A 14,623-nucleotide genomic window follows, 5' to 3' on the forward strand; every position below is an offset into this window, starting at 1 on the left:
CTCTCTCCAATGTTCAGAGCTGACCAGTGACAGCACCGAAATGAGAAGATTAAGAAGCATTGTGGTGTTCCCTGTGAGATAAATGTACACTACACTATATAGGGGAAGGTATTGGTCCAGTGACATGAGACTAAAATTAAGAAGGTTATGAAACCAAAGTAAGCTACTAATAATCTTTATTAGAGAAGGACAAGCAACAAGAAAATGAAATCAGTCATTTGAAATAATGAATGCATTGGTGTCTGACCAGTCTGCCATTAATGTCATCTGGGAAAGCTGCATTGTCCCACTCAATCTCCAGTGCCAGTGCAACCATTTCTAACCATCAAAACAACTGCAATAGTAGGATTTAAATCAAACTCGTGACAGCAGTAGTGACAAGTAATGCATGTTAACACAAAAAAAGCATTAAATACATTCAGAAGAAGGAACGGAATGACTGTTAAGAACATGGTTACTTGGCCGGGTTTAATTCAAGGCTAAATTCACTCAGGATAACTTGACTATTCCAGCTTAATCCCTTATCCGGGTTTTGTGCAACACGCCCCAGGTCTGAATCTTTGTGTGCATGAATGCTTGTGTTTATGTTGTTCTGCTTTGTCTCAGCTGAAGCTTTGGCTTTCCTACTTCTATGTCCTTAATGCGGTTTTCAACTCTCCAAAAATGAAACGCCTCGATTGTTCAACATAATGCAGAAAAAACAACACTCAAAGCAGTCATTCTAAAATTTCTATTTGGAAACTTATTGGATAAGAGCACTACGCACATAACCTACGGTCACTATACTCACGGATTTACGAACTGCAATACAACAAACTTCATCCATCCACAAAATCAGTCTTGACGCAGACGATGTGCGACTACTCCTACTGTACAGGACCTATCCTAAACTAAGGCTTTAATTTTAAGCAGTAAAGTGTTATTTATCGATAACCTGGAGCAAATATGACGTTAACTATCAAAGAAATCAGGTGCCCGGATAGCTCAGTTGTTAGAGTGGGCGCCCATTTATAGAGGTTTGAATCTCGACGCAGTGGGACCTGGTTCAACTCTGACCTGCGGCCCTTTGCTGGATGTCATTCCCCCCTGTCATGTCTTCAGCTGTCCTGTCAAATACAGGCCTAAAAACGCCCAAAAAAGTAATCTTTAAAAAAAAAAAACCTCTTATGTAAACTCAAGTATAGGGGACATCAGATTACTGCATACCCTGTAATTATTTTAATATAATACATTTTAATTTCAATGTTCTGTCATCTATTATTCCATTACTTGTCCTGATGTTTAAGGTTTTCAGTATTGGTATCCAGATATTTTGGCAGGGTAGTGTATGGAAGTCATATTTTTGCTATTTGTGAGAACACTATTTAGAATATGTCTATACTTTTCTCCACTTCTTATTGTGACTTACATTACATTTAATCCTGCTAGTACATTATATATTCACTAAATATATTATGTGTAGTGAATGTAGGAAAAACAGATCTATGCCACTCTAAGTTTAGCTTAGCTTATTCTAAACACAAATCCTGTACATGTCTCCTCTTTTATCTCTCTGAGAAAGTGGCAAAGCTGGAGGCATTAACACATTATCCGCCTCCTCAACCATTTCTCTGACCTCCATATATACCCCCACAGCATCACCAATTCTGTTCCACAAAACCCCCCAAAATAGCCCTCCACCCATCACACACAATTACCCTCAGCACCACAGTGCTCTCATGGCTACTGCCCCCACATAAATAAATATTGTACGTAAATCACAAACTGGTACAAAAGCAATTGTAGGAAGGTAATAGGCATATACAATGGCGCCAGTGTTTCACGCTGTTTCCTGTTAGTTGGTGACCCTCCCCCGCTGAAATCACAGCCACTTACAGGGAAATCTGGATACACTATTTCAAAATAAAAACAGAGAAAACCTTGATCTGTGAGTCTAATTTGGCCCAGGCTGTGTTGTTGCATGTGTTTAGTTTTGTCTGCATTGTGTTTGAGAGGGTGTGATCTTTGTCCTCAACCTATAGGTGTCTCTCTGGGACTAGCCAACACTTTTTGAGGAGATGTAAATTCCTTTAATTTTTTATTTTTAGTCTTATTAAATTGGTCTTGTTAAACTTCAGTGTTTTGCAGTGATACATTGCTTTCCAGAAACTGAAATTCAATGTTTAGATTTTGACTTTTTTACTCTTATGTTGTGCTCTTAGCCCCTTAGATGGGGTACTTTTTGTACCTTTTTTTCCACCAATAAAAAGTAAGCATATATTTCCATAAATCAACCTCTTCTCTAATCAGAGTAGTATGATTGAGATTGACAGGAGTTCAGTAGCCTCACTTTGACATGCAACAACTGATAACTGATGACCAACACAACCAAATGTCGTTTCAGTTCATTATATCCAGTTTGAATCTATGGCCATGACCATGGCTCTAAATTTTAGAGTCTAAAATATCAGTTTCCTGAGTCTCAGAAATCCACGGTGCTGTCCATGGTGCTGAAGTAGCACATGGTTTTGTAATGTGTGTGGGGGGAAGAGGAAAAAACTAATAATCCATTTGTTTTTCCAAACAACAATTGTGAAATGTCTGTTAAAAATATGATCTTTTTTTCAAGGTTTCCCCCCCCCACACACCCCCCTTCTTTTTGATAAATAGGAGATTGGCTTCTTTTCTCACAGTTAAGAGGGTAGTAGCCATCTACACAGTCTATTCTTGTGAATGCGCAGCACTGACAGATACAGAAACACTGACTTACTTTCACTGCTGTGGACACTTTGGTCCTTCTGTCCACTCACTCTGTCAACAGACCTGAAGAGACACAAAGACAAGAAATAAACAATATTGCAAACTCTTTAATCCTCTTGAGCAAACAAATGACAACAGAACACCAGAATTCAACAGATATGTTGACAAGGCAATGTCAGCTTTTACATTATTACAATTATTGTCTTTACACTTGTTAAAGCACTTTGTAACTTGTTTTTGAAAAGTGCTCTACAAATAAAGATTATTATTATTATTATAAATAAGTAATACCTGTGCTCAGGCTGACCCCAGGACAGGCTATGTCTAGGCTAAGTTGATTCTGAGTCAACTTTTGGAGAGCCATAGCCAATGAGAGTGCATACTCATGAACGTGCCTCCAATATATTCTAAATCACGAGCAAATTAAAAGATGATGATGATGTGATTTTCCTATAGTCTACTTTGTAGCTTGGCAAAAGGTTGTCGAGTCAGTTAGTAATCCTGGTGAGTGTTTTTTTTGTTGATGACTAATGTATCTCAGTCGAAATCCTTTCAGGAAGACCTAACTCTTAATCATTGCTCTACCTAACTCGACTCAGCTGTTAGAGGCGTTCACCTTCCTGCTAAACCAATCAGAATCGTACACAACTTGCAAGGGCCAATCACAGAGTCACAACCCTGCTTTTAAAAATCGGTTTCTCCCTTTGCTATCAGCTGTTGTTTCAGGCAAAGAGTGCAACCCTCCACCCCCCCTTCCACCTCCAGTCATCTATTCCAGCTGACTGGTCCAGAGTCTGAGAGTTCTCTACCCCTATATATAGATATACAAAATATTTGTATAGAGATGGAGTCTAATCGCCAAAGACTTTGTACATTTTATTGAGCTGTACAATAAACCGCATTTGCATATCTGCAACCATGTCTCTCCGGATTGAATAAGCATTGCAGCCTGTTGCTAGTCATACATAACAATATTTAAACTACAAACTAAACGCAAATTTTAAAGCGGCTAAGTGTGTGACTGGAGTAGAAAACGTACCAACTAGTTTATGATAGGCCAGATAGAAATGAATCAGCTGTTAGTGACCCAGACAGTGGAGTTAAAGTTGAAAAAACCCGGCATAATACTCAAGTTCAGTGTGCAAAGAGAGACAAATTGCAATAATAAAGTCTTAAGAGAAAACTCCAGTCATATGTGCTGACTGCTCATTAATCTGTGTAAGTCTGATTGCAGGAGGAAGCAGAAAATGCACACACACACACACACACACACACACACACGCCTCAGGACTGTCTGCAGCAGCGTCGTTTCTTCAACTATGTGTTTGCACTTTCAAAGAGCTCGTCTGTGCGCCAGCCGCTGCCCTTAGGATCACGGGATGCTCTTTCCCTCTTCCTTTTTGTCCGTCTTGTCTGTGTTGCTGCTGTTGAAGACACTCACACGTACACAGAAACACACACTAACACAGAGTCTGCCTGGAGGTCTGTGGAAAAGCATCTATGATCAAATAAAACATACACAAACACACTCAATCTCCAATGCAATTTGTGCTCCAATGACAACAATGTTTCAGTCGATACAATGAAACCATACGCTACTGTGCAAACTATACTTTTTTACAAACAACTGCTGCTGTACCCACACACTGCTGACTGCCGACAGGACAGTCAGCAACATATTATAGGCGTCTTATGCTGTCATCAGCTAATGTAGACTGCAGAGGAGCTGTGCAGTGGACTAGGTCTGCTAAGATTTTTAACTTTACCCCCACAGATTTCCAAACATTTTTAGCCCCAACCGACTGACTTATCATGCTTTGCACATCTTCATAAAGAAGAGCAGCAGCACTCCCTGATACCCGCAAACCTACTTTGATGTGTAAAATGAATAGAGAGTGCCTTGAAAGCCTGACTGAATTGATTGAGTTGTCCTTCCAACTCACTGATGATAGTTTAACATTCAACACAGTTGAGTTTTAAAACACCAAAAATGTTTTTTCTGAATAAATGGCATTAATTGATAAGTGCAGGTTTGTTAAATAATGAATCTACTGATCTCAGCTTATCAGCTATGTTCATTTAGAGATGGCATTTAACGTGTGTCTCTTTGCTTCATGCCATCAAAGCAAAATAAAAGGTTGCTGTGGAAATAAACAGATAACCCTTAGTGGTCCCCTAATACTGTATCTGAAGTCTCTTTTATATAGACCTAGTGGTCCCCTAATATTGTATCTGAAGTCTCTTTTATATAGACCTTAGTGGTCCCTAATTACGTTTGAAGTCTCTTATTTAGACCTTAGTGGTCCCTAATACTGTATCTGAAGTCTTTTATATAGACCTTAGTGGTCCCCTAATACGTATCTGAAGTCTCTTTTATAGACCTTAGTGGTCCCCTATACGTATCTGATCTCTTTTATATAGGACCTTAGTGGTCCCCTATTACTGTATCTGAAGTCTCTTTTATATAGACCTTAGTGGTCCCCTAATGCTGTAGGGGGACCATAGGCAGACTGGGGGAACTCATATTGATGTTAAAAACCCTCATAAAGTGACATTTTCATGCCATGGGACCTTTAAGTTCTTTCTCTAAGTGGGTTGCAACCTCTGCCAGATGTTTCAGTTGTTATCATGCAAGCCAGCGGTGCTGCCGAGCTTCTGTCTCATTTGGATACATTTCTCAGCAACCTTTTAAAAACATAATGCTTTCTGCATGGATCTGCTTCGGGCTATTTGGGGTCTATCTCAGTAACCTCATGTAATGAATACTTGATGTAATATGCCACTGCTTTCATGTAGATTTGTTTGTTTGTAATTTAATTATGAAATTAAATTCTTTATAGTGTATGAATGTAAATGCATCTACACATCATACGTATATCCATTCAGCTACTTTATGAAAAGTAAGGTTTAGAAACCTTAAAGTGGTTTCTAAAAATCTATATTTATAAGCTGTTACATCATTCCTAACTCAATCTGATGGCTAGAGTTCATCCTGGATGTGTTTAAGCAGTACACCCTCTCTGACTACAGTATGGCACATATTGAACATCTGGGGGGAGAAATGTTCAACTAGGTTAAGTGTGTTGCCAAGGGGCACAGCAGTGGTATGCCCTACTTGAAGAGACTGTGTATGCTCAGTAGGGCTGCAGCGCTGTGTAACACTACTGACAAACACAGCACACTCCCCCTGTCAGCAGCAGAGTCGTAGCTGGCTCGGGAACACGCCTGGACGTCCTAACCCTAACTTCACCCTAACAACAAACTGACCTGACCACCGCACCAGAATGCAGTTTTGGCTCACTTTAAAGCGAGGGTTGACTGTGAGGGGACTGTGGGTTAGTCCGAGGAAGGACTGGATAGGGCATGCAGTGGTAAAGGTTAAAAAAAACAATCCACTCAAACATTGTGGCCTGTGTAGTTGAGTGTTAAGGTTACCATTGATTTTCAAACCACGGCGATCGTGTCATGGCCGAAAATAGTGCTACATGCCAATCAGGAATTCAGATTGAAGGTACAATGTCTTAAAACCAGTGTTTGTAGATTAACCCTTGTGTTGTCCTCCCGGGTCAAAAAGTCTTTTTCAGACCTTTTTTTTTTAGTTTTCACTAACAACACCTTACTACCACTAGTTTTACACTACTTTTTGGAATTCATGGTCAATAACCTTCATTTATATAGAATAATACCTAATATTTGAGATAAAAAAACTGAAATTATGAATTATTTTGACTAATAGTTAAGATCAGAGGAACGTACAGATGAGTTTTGTGAGGAATGAAAGTGATCAATTGTATTTACAAAGAGCGTTCCAAGGAATCCAATTTTTTGTGGTAGTTTGGTTAAAAAGAAACCCATATTTCAGATATAGACATTTTTTAAAGGGGTCAAATTTGACCCAACGACAATAGGAGGGTTAATTAACTGTCTCCTAAATTTCCAACTAGCATCCTTTTGGTTTCATACATTGTATACTCACTTATGAGATCACATATGGCTTGTTGCAATGTTGATAACAGAAGTGAAAAGTAAGCCTAGTATTTTAATACAGAACCTAGCAACCTTTTGGAGGTAGCCTACTTTACCTTGTGTTTTGTACACTTTATACTTGTAGCAGTTGATGATGGTCACTTGACCTGCCTATCATCTTATTTATGAAGGGTTTTGTCTGCATGGTCAGATCAGAGAGCAGCAGCATAGCTATCCCTCAGCTATGGCTATGGTTATTAATCAAATGTAATTAGTCCTGAAATGCTTAGAAAACAGTGGATTTAATTAACTGTACATTCTTAGGCTCATTCCATTATCACTCATTTAAGATCAAGTAGTTAAGTCTCATAGGGAAGATTGATAGTAGACACAACTGTCCAAATGAGAGCATTGATCTTAAAACAATGAGTCTCAAAAAACTTACAGTGAATCTAGAAGCTGAAAGCAACATGGGGTCTTCATATATTGACATTCTTTTCAAATTTTCCTTTTTAGAATATTTTCAGCTTTTCAATATTTTTTGTATTTATTAGGCATGTTCTGTATACAACCATTAACATTTCAGGAATGCCTCCCTAGGAGTGTTAAAGGAGCACTCCCCATGTTGCTGTCCTACCCAGAACTGGTGTGTTTCCACACAGACTGTAAATATAAGACTGCAATCTATGTTGTTTTTCGCGATCAAATTCGTTTTTATTTTTATTTTTTATATTCAGAAAACATTCACAAGTTACAAACATCACACTGGGACATGCAGGGCAAGACTGCAATCTATTTTTAAAGGGAACTCTTCCAACAAACCCAGTTTAGCTTTCTTGCCGCTTTGTGTGTGTGTGTGTGTGTGTGTGTGTGTGTGTGTGTGTGTGTGTGTGGTGGTGTGTGTGTGTGTGTTGGGGGGGGGGGGGGAGTGTAGGGGCACTTTAATGCCCAGTCTACCCCCCGCCATCCCTGATCTATATAGATCTAAAATGTCTAGCACTCACCAATTCACTAATAACTGTCCCAGAGTGTTGTGTACATGTGTGGTGTGTGTGAGTGTATGTGTGTGCATCTGTGAGTGTGTGTGTGTGTGTGAGTGTGTGTGTGTGTGTGTGTGTGTGTGTGTGTGTGTGTGTGTGTGTGTGTGTGTGATTGTGTGTGTGCATGTGTCTGTGTTACATACACACCCATACATGCACGTTACTGCCCACCCCCATACATCCCCAACGTCTTTTTCTATGGCCTTTGAACCTAGTCCATTACTGTGACACAACCACACACACGCACAAACACACACTCTCACAAACACACACACACACAGACACACACATCGGCAGGTCATGGCGATATGATGCACATACTGAAAGGTCACAGGTCACATGCTAACGAGGTTGTCAGGGAAATGTCTAAATGACATCATTTCCTTAGTATAGAATATGGTGTTTAAAAGCATTGACATGACAACCAATCTCAGGAGCTGTGTAGGAGGTGTTGGGCTCATGTTTGTGTGTAACAACATACTGTGTTGTGAATCCAGACTGATTATTTAACACAGCAAACAGAAATATGAGTATGTGGCTTCTAAGTTTGTTCACTGCTGTTTGACCATTACAGATGGCCGTCCTATAAATATTTAAGCTTTGGCTTCCATCACCAGATAGGTTTAGTTGTTGTGCTGCTTTGTTTTTTATGTTTTATCCCTAAAAAGTACTTATTCAAGTCTTTAGTTTCCAACATTTTCTAAAGAACTTCAGTTCATTTATAAAAACCATTAGGCAGAAACTTCAGACTTGCTAACACTGGATAATCCATTACATTGAATACATGTTGTGTTTGTGTGATAACATCATTATGTTGTGTGATGCAGTTGAAAGTGTGAACTCTGACTGGTGATCCATTTAAGGGCTCTGAAATCTGAGATATGAGAGCTGGCTGCTGAACAGCTCTGTTAGCGAGGGCAAATCAAATCCAGAAGACACACAATAAGCAAACATGAACTCTGGCAACTAAAGTGCTGCTGTTCTGATGGTAATACTGATCAAATCAAAGGATTTTTTTACTCAGCAAATACAAAATAGAACCTACACTGACTTATTAGCAGTAATAGTTTCATAGTATGACCAAAGGCATTCCTGGGTTCCAGAAAGGTCTTTACTGTCCCATAAATCTATGCTTGACAAAAAGAAAAACAAATCTTTACTCAGTGTTATCTCATTTTCTCAGTGTTAAAATCATTATTTGAACTCCATTCATTAAATAAGATCTTAAGCTTTTAAAACATAAGTAAAAATCTTTATACTTGAGTTTTCTCCATCCATGGGGATGGTAGGAGCACACTCAGTAGGCAGTTGGTTTGGGAACCGGAGGTTGTTGGTTCAAGTCCCCATACAAAGTATGGCGGTGGACTGGTAGCTGGAGAGGTGCCTGGGCACTGCCAAGGTGCTCTTGAGCAAGGCACTGACCCCCCCAACTGGTTGGGGTGCCTTTCCATGGGCAGCATCCTCACTCTGACATCCCTTCATTTAGTGCATGTATAGGCACTAAGCATCTGTGTGTAATAACAACATATTGTGGTATTAAAAAACTATATATTATTATTATAAACTCCATATTTTGAGGAAAACTGTGGGATGCATTTTAAAGCTCATGAAACAGCAAGTAAGTGGACCTTGGCATGACAATGTTAATGATATTGTAATTTGGCAAAAATTATAAATATAAGCCATTGAATTACACTAAAGCAACACTAGAGAACTTTTCCCAGCTTTGGTCCCCCTACAGGTCAGAACCGGAATTGTCCCTTACATTACATTATGCTAGTTGTCATTATGATCCGCTACCCGATCTGTGTTGCTAGTGTTGCTTTAGTCAAAATTTCTATATCTCCCCTCTACGACACATAATATTTTCCCTTCATAATGTAGATTAATGTAGAATCAACATTGGAGACTGTCCCCTTCAACTGAACATCTAAAGCCATTTATAGACAAATGATGTATGAATGTGTGAAATAATAATTATTATTCCCTCAGCCCCTCCATGGAAGCAGAGCAGGGACAAAACACAAAACAGTGTCCGATTGCAAACCCAGCCCTCTGCACCGAGCACAACCTCCATGGAAGGTAAGATGGAGGAAATGTGGATGGAGGATGAGGGGAGGTGCGGCGTGAACGCGTGGTTGCCAGGCGATACATGTACACGTTATGTGGATGTCATGCTTGGAAGGAGCTGTAGCTTGGTGCTGCCGAATGACCTACTTTAAATCGAAAGGGAAAGAAGAGCAAAAAAGGAAAGGAGAGGAGACAAAGTGGGGCTGCGGTGGAGAACGAGCAGGTTCACTGGTTTGGACAGGAAAGAAAAGAGCAGTAATGCAAGACAGAGATGGACAAAGAGAAAGATAAGAATTAAAGAGAGAGTCAAGCAATAAACAGCAGAGGAGGAATGCTGTAAAAAGGTGAGAGGGCAGGATGCAAAGTTAATTGACTGGTAGATTTATATATACGGACTGAAGCTGATATTTTGAGCTTTTAATCAAAACATCTTGGTGACGAAAACCAAAAGCACGCCAGATATTTAATGTTTTTAACAGAAATCGACTTCTGTCCGTGTGGAAAAAGTGAAAAATGGAAACTATAAAACCCAGCAGTATCAATACCATACTATAGTATGTTTAAAATGTAATATGGATATTGCATTTTAGGCTATCAATTGCTTGCAAGAAGGAATCATTAACCAAAGCTCCCAAATCACTAATCTGTCAAAGGAAATAGCACTGATTCCAATAATAAATAATCTGCACACATTCTCAAAAAATTACAAAAGCAGGAGTAGTCGAGAAAGTTGGCGAGGAGGGTGTAGAGGTGGACACCAAACACCTCCTCAGCTCTTCTTCTCTTCCGTGACATCGGATTCTCTACCAACCCTTTGTACGCCGTCTCAGGTTTGCCTTGAACCAGCTGTTAGTTATGCTGCTATAGGTTTAGACTGCCGGGGGACTTCCTATGACACACTGAGCTCCTTTCTCTCTCTCTCTCTCTCTCTCTCTCTCTCTCTCTCTCTCTCTCTCTCTCTCCATTCGTGTGTGATCATGTCCCATTGATGCATGTTACTAACTTAAGCCCTATTCGCACAGGTTCAGGATCATCTGGGGACCTCGTGCGAATAGAGCTTCAGCTTCTTCCTCGGAGTCCTTGTGCTATCTCCCCTTCCAGATTTGCCTGGATTGTGGTGGCACCTGGATTGCGGTTGCAGCTGCTGCTCTGGTCCTGCTCAACGCCCACTGCTACTACTAAAAATATTATTATCTTAGTTCTAGTTATTTTATCTTCAATGTTATTATAATTGCCACTAGATAATGTCATTATTATGCCCACTGCTATAATTATTATGTGTCATATTTTTCTTCTTTCTATGACAAGTCAAATAGCCTCCTTTGTAATTGCAGATTACAAACCACGCCCCAGTGGTGTGAGGCATTAAAGGACAGGAAATGAGCCAACAATATAATTATCACTGGGATGATCAATATCAAATCAGGCAAACTGCCCAGTTTTTAATATAAGATCAATATCAGACATGAACTCTGTCTAGAAGTGACCATATCCACAATAGGTCTGTATGTTTCTGAGTATTTACACAAGAGAAAACTAGCAAAGCAGACAACAAGACCACATCATGACAAGCCATCCAAATCCTCTGCAGCTCATGCTGTCTGAACAGGAAATACAAGAGGCGGGGGGGACCCCAATCAGTTTGTTCCCCCCTGTCAGTTTCTACCCATCGTGCCCGCAAAGACAGGATGGGGGCAGACAGAGGGGGAGGCCGGGGGAGGAGAAACGACAGTGAGGTTAAAGATGTAGACAGCATCATCAGCAGATAAGAGAGAGAATAGATCTGGTATTAGAGAAGAGAGGAAGGGGCGAGCTGAAGGAGAAAGAAACACAGATAGGGACAATTGTTACAGTAGTTGATTCCACACAATCAATAATTGAAATGGCAAATAGAGTGTATTTATGTAGCACTTTTCCAGTCTTAGAAAGCAGAGAAGAAGAACTTCGGGGCCAGGGTTCAAACCAACAACCCTCTGATTAATGCTGACCGCTCTACCTCCTGATCAGCTGCTCCCAAGACAACATGAGGGTATTCAGGGTCACAAATACATGCTATCCTCAGCTCTAAAAACGCATAATTGGATTTGTGAATTTGAAAATATCAGCAAGGAGAGAAAGAGAAACAAGTGAAGTGTAAAAAAGTTGTAACGTAATTAAATAAATAAAGATAAAGAGTGAGAGACATGGGGTGGAAAGAAGATAGGAGGGCTCATAACATGAAAACTATTTTAATATGAATGAAGGACACAATATGTATATTTTTACAGTTTATCTGCCCAGGCCTATTTCATATTAAGTGAAAAGTAGTCTTGTATTGCCAGACTCTCCAGCTTCTCTACAGCTCTGTGTTAGCACTGCAGTAAGGTCTGGCTACACCACCACCTATCTATTCTGGGATAGAGGAAAAAAGACTGGCTGGATTGTATTTCTTTAAACCAATCACAACCATCATGGGCGGTGCTTAGCCCCGGCCACTGAAAGCGGCATGGGTGTGTAATAAAACCTGGATACACTGTTGGAGGCGGAGCCCCATTCATTCCTATGAGAATTAAAGCCCAAAAAACTTCAAGTTCCATATACAAAATTACCCAAATTATTGACACAGCTTCCACACTGTGTGGTGCATTGATCAGGTGCCCCCCGCTTCCTTGAATAGGGATTATTAGATTCAACCGAGCAGCCGTTCTCGACTTGTTATCAAATGTAATGGATCACATTCTGATAGTAAAACGAGTCATTTTGCGCTCTAAAAAATGTGTATCCACTGATTTACAGATGTCTATGGGAAAAGGTCTTTTTGGGCCCCATGGCACACCATGAAAGTCACAGAAGTTGTGAAATTGGCTTTGAAGACTTCCTGGGGGCCTAGATAGCGGAGATAGCGAGACGGGAAGAACATTGTGTTTTAATCTTATTTATAATCTGCGCTTTTAATAAAGCATTATTATAAAAAAAACTCAAGATGTACTATATACTATATCTTCACCTTCCCATAATGACCCCTGCGGCGTTCCCCTCTCCAACCCCCTCATTCCCTTTCCTCTCAAAACAATGAAAGTTGAGATATTACACTGTGTTCCATTTGTACTCAGAAGTCGGATTTTCTGAGGTCAAAGTCGGAAACACGCCCCCTGACCCTCGGATTTCCGAGCTCGGAACTTGGACAAAATCCAACATGGCTGCTTCATGCATCAACAGTTGACAGCGAAAGCTGTAGTAACATACAGCTATTAGCATTTCTGTCGTATTTGGGTCTCACTAAATCAGTTGTACACACAGTCCTGTCCAACTTCTATCTGTGGACATGCAATGATATTAACAAATTTTATCAACTGGTTTTGCTATCAGTGGCTAACCTGGCTAAAGCTAACACCACAAGGTGGTGACTCACTCGGGTGTGACGTCATTCCCAGCTCCGATTTCTGAGTTCAGGGGTAAATGAAGCAGTGTTTTTCCCCCCAACATCTCCTTCCAGGCAGCGCTGCAATGGTTATGTTTAGGGTTAAGGGTAGGGTTGTCTGCCTGGAAGGCGACGTTGGAGGCAAAAAAAAACACCATCGAGCAAATGGAGCGCACTATTAGCCACAAGTCATGCCACGTCATTTAGTTCTCTGGTTGTCCTCATAGCAATCCATTTCCTCAAAAGTGGGAAAGGGGTTTACTCTATGTTCAAAAGAGAAAACTTGTCCAAGGCACTTTTATATCAAAACATACAAAAAATCTTTATTATTGGCTATTTTATCTATAAATCGTAGTACATAAAGAATATATGGGCATATAGCAGAACAAAACAGCCTTCTTCTGAGTGTTTCCTCTATGCTTTGACCAATACTTGACTTCCTTTAATAAGCTGTAATTTTACACCTGATAACATGGTGGCAGGTGTTTGATGTCTGTGTCTCTCATGTTACCCTAAACCATACTTGTGTGTTAAAGAAAATGCTTTTTTGATGGAACATAAAACATTCTGTTTGTGTGTGTGGTGTGTTATATAAATCCTAAGACTATACTATACAATACGGAAACTAAAATCACAGGACACAGGTGAGGCTTTCTGAAAGTTTTTTTTTTTTTTTGGTGTATCTTCCAAACACTTAACAAAGAACCCTCCTCCTCCATACTCCAACTGAAATATTGAAGACCTCCTGCTGACATCTAAATCACACTAAAGACGTCTCCTCTCACCTTTGTCACGACATCACGTATTCATGACATACAAAGAGGCTATTTAGTGATCCCTCCAGGCACACTGTTCACAGTCAAAAGCCACACCCACCCACTGGGAGCCGGCAGCCAGCCAAATATGCTCAGAGCCACAATAAAAGGCTTTCTAATATAGCCAAACAAAATCAAAGCACAAAACAATGTTAAGTCCACCATTCCATATTGATTTATGTATGATTTAACCATTTGTTCATTTGGTGTTGTAGTCATAGTAATATTTGTGTAATTTTAATGTGACCATTACCATTTCTTTTCAATATGTAATAATGCTCTTTATATTGTCCAGTATTTAGCTTTCAATCCACACACCCAGGCCATCAGACAGCAGTAGGGAATCAGTGAGCCTGTACTGTGGCACATGAGAGGGCTGCAGCCAGTTGGAGGTTAAATAAATGTTAGGTCGGCTCTGATGGCTCAGCCAGAGGCTTCTGACAGGACCGCTGCAGCTGTGCTCAACTGGAAAGGGCTTATTAAGGCTGAATCCTCACTGCAGCCTGTCTACCTGTGTGTGTGTGTGTGTGTGTGTGTGTGTGTGTGAGCTTCTATACTTGATGAGGAGTGCATTTCCTTACAAAGACAAAGGG

At 40.2% G+C, this 14,623-nt stretch overlaps 1 protein-coding gene and 1 long non-coding RNA gene across 27 annotated transcripts in view; one reads left to right on the forward strand and one right to left on the reverse strand.

The window, feature by feature from the left end:
* The window catches only part of nfasca (neurofascin homolog (chicken) a), a 185,394-nt gene that overhangs the window by 84,898 nt on the left and 85,873 nt on the right, over window positions 1-14,623 (reverse strand). For all 26 annotated transcript variants that reach the window (XM_032513140.1, XM_032513153.1, XM_032513152.1 and 23 more), the window contains one exon: window positions 2,750-2,802. The gene's annotated coding sequence lies outside the window, so the exon portion shown is untranslated. The remainder of the gene's footprint in view (window positions 1-2,749; window positions 2,803-14,623) is intronic.
* Window positions 971-12,353, forward strand: LOC116687654 (uncharacterized). The gene is made up of 3 exons (XR_004331606.1): window positions 971-1,088; window positions 12,157-12,162; window positions 12,343-12,353. It is a non-coding gene; the product is annotated as an uncharacterized LOC116687654 (long non-coding RNA).

The sequence above is a fragment of the Etheostoma spectabile genome, chromosome 4, assembly GCF_008692095.1.
Source record: "Etheostoma spectabile isolate EspeVRDwgs_2016 chromosome 4, UIUC_Espe_1.0, whole genome shotgun sequence".
NCBI lineage: Eukaryota > Metazoa > Chordata > Actinopteri > Perciformes > Percidae > Etheostoma > Etheostoma spectabile.